General features: G+C 32.6%; 1 protein-coding gene across 2 annotated transcripts in view; it reads left to right on the top strand.

Annotated features, from left to right (window-relative positions):
* LOC106471432 (solute carrier organic anion transporter family member 4A1-like) overlaps window positions 1-2,571 on the top strand; it is a 67,901-nt gene that overhangs the window by 2,905 nt on the left and 62,425 nt on the right. The gene's annotated exons all lie outside the window — the stretch shown is intronic.

Raw genomic sequence — 2,571 nt, 5'->3', positions numbered from 1 at the left:
AAACTCCCGCCTATTCTCCAAAGTTGTAGAAGATACTCGAGAATAGGAATCAACAATATATGTGTATACGTAAATGCTAGTGTTAGCGCCAGTATTGTTACGTAAAACTGAACATTTCAGAAAGCCTCCATACTCCTATAAATATAACCAACGTGACACGCCAAAAAAGAGTATCTATTATTAGTTTGCTATAGTCAGTGTACTATAAACTTTGGAAGCTATAACTGTGATTGTTATAAAGCTTACCAATCGGAAAACTTTAGATATTTAATCAGGAATCTTTAAAAACTTCGAACATTACAAATCGTTTAACTTCAGTGGATTCTCATCGGACATTAGTATGTTTTATGAAAACATTATATAAATTCATTGTGGAAAACTCGGCGTGTGTGGCTGGTAAATAAATAAGGACAAAGCTAGCTAGCTTCCCGTTAAGTGAGTCGTACCTACGTCAACTCGTAATTAACTCGCTCATCGTGAACCCTCGATAAGATATCAAGGAAGTTCCAGACTAGAAAGAATACTTTTTATTGCTTGTAAAGTTGTGAAACTTTTGTTTATAAATCATTGTTTGTTATAACTATTTGCAATAACTGTTATTGTTGTGTCTATATTAAAACGTATATGTGTTAAAAAGAAAACTGTGTGTTTCAATCTTGTTGGCAAATATTATAAACTGACTTATATCGGCTTTTACTTAACTACTAAATCCAAAGTACAATTTAACTACTAAATTTAAAGTATCATGTAGCTCAGTTTCAGACCATTTGAAATTCTAATACGTAACATTAGCGTTGTTTAAATTGGTCCTAAGTATTTTGTGATACAGTAATCTAAAGGTATAGTTTAGCGTTGTTTAAATTGGTCCTAAGTATTTTGTGATACAGTAATATAAAGGTATAGTTTAGCGTTGTTTAAATTGGTCCTAAGAATTTTGTGATACAGTAATATAAAGGTATAGTTTAGCGTTGTTTAAATTGGTCCTAAGAATTTTGTGATATAGTAATCTAAAGGTACAGTTTAGCGTTGTTTAAATTGGTCCTAAGTATTTTGTGATACAGTAATATAAAGGTATAGTTTAGCGTTGTTTAAATTGGTCCTAAGTATTTTGTGATACAGTAATATAAAGGTATAGTTTAGCGTTGTTTAAATTAGTCCTAAGTATTTTGTGATACAGTAATATAAAGGTATAGTTTAGCGTTGTTTAAATTGGTCCTAAGTATTTTGTGATACAGTAATATAAAGGTATAGTTTAGCGTTGTTTAAATTAGTCCTAAGTATTTTGTGATACAGTAATATAAAGGTATAGTTTAGCGTTGTTTAAATTAGTCCTAAGTATTTTGTGGTATAGTAATATAAAGGTATAGTTTAGCGTTGTTTAAATTGGTCCTAAGTATTTTGTGATACAGTAATATAAAGGTATAGTTTAGCGTTGTTTAAATTAGTCCTAAGTGCCTTGTGATATAGTAATTTAAAGCAGCATAGACGAACCAATACTAATGTAAAAATAAAACTATATCTTTCATCGTACACTCTCTTTTGATGTTCATCAACCTGTACCTTACCTGTAGTTCAGAAGTTCATGTTATTCCTTGGTCGCCCCCCCCCCCCAGATTTTCCAGCTTTGTTGTCTATACACTTCATTTTATACTTTCAGTACATTTCAGTCTGTATCAGTTTTAGTTTGTATTACTTTTTCATGATATGAAAGACTGTGTAGTTTAGATATTATTGAGTAATATATTTTGTGAGTGAATATTTTACTATTGATTAGTTTTTGTGATAATAAGAGTTAAAAGCAGACGATTGTAGGAAGGTATGCTTATAAGTCATTGATGTTGAGACTATCGAAAGTCATGTGCCATACATTAACGTCGATAATATAGAAGGCGGACAGTCGATTAAGTGATAAAGATACTGTTACGTCATCGAGATCACGTGACTATTCTCACGCCCTCTAGTTTCTAGAACTATCCCGTACCTTGGCGAATGCTCTAGTATTTACTAGATAGGGTAGGCTGGTATATAAAAGAGGGTGACAACGTGACGAGGTAATGTGTGTGTAGGTAGTGAGTAATTGATCTGCAGTGAGAAAGTATCGTTGAAGTTAACGTTCGTTATAGCGTTTGTTTTAGCGTGATTGTTGAAATCAAGTGTGTCGTGAAGTTATATTCAGAAAGAATAAACCAGTTTTATTAAGTAAGGACTTGTGTCGCTAAAGTTTCGTCGGAACGAATTTACGGGAAATCAATTAACAAACGGAGACGTAACAATACAAATAGCGTGAGACGAGCCGAAACAGAAGACAGATAATAACAGAACGAAGTAAAGTTACAAAAGGAAAGGTTCGGCGTGAAGTTAACTACCGTAAAGGTAATAGGCCTAACAATTGACATAGGCCTAACGTTTAATATGTTAAGAGTAAGACTAACAATAGAAACGGAGATAAGAAATATAATTTATTCTGTCAAAGCGTGATTCTAAAGTAATTGAATCAGCCTGAGTGCACTTTGACAAAAGGAGCAGAGGATATTCAGAAGAAAGAAGACCAAACGATTACGGTAACTCACA

The sequence above is a fragment of the Limulus polyphemus genome, unplaced genomic scaffold, assembly GCF_000517525.1.
Source record: "Limulus polyphemus unplaced genomic scaffold, Limulus_polyphemus-2.1.2 Scaffold4621, whole genome shotgun sequence".
Lineage (NCBI taxonomy): Eukaryota > Metazoa > Arthropoda > Merostomata > Xiphosura > Limulidae > Limulus > Limulus polyphemus.
This window is presented reverse-complemented; position numbering and strand designations above follow the sequence as displayed.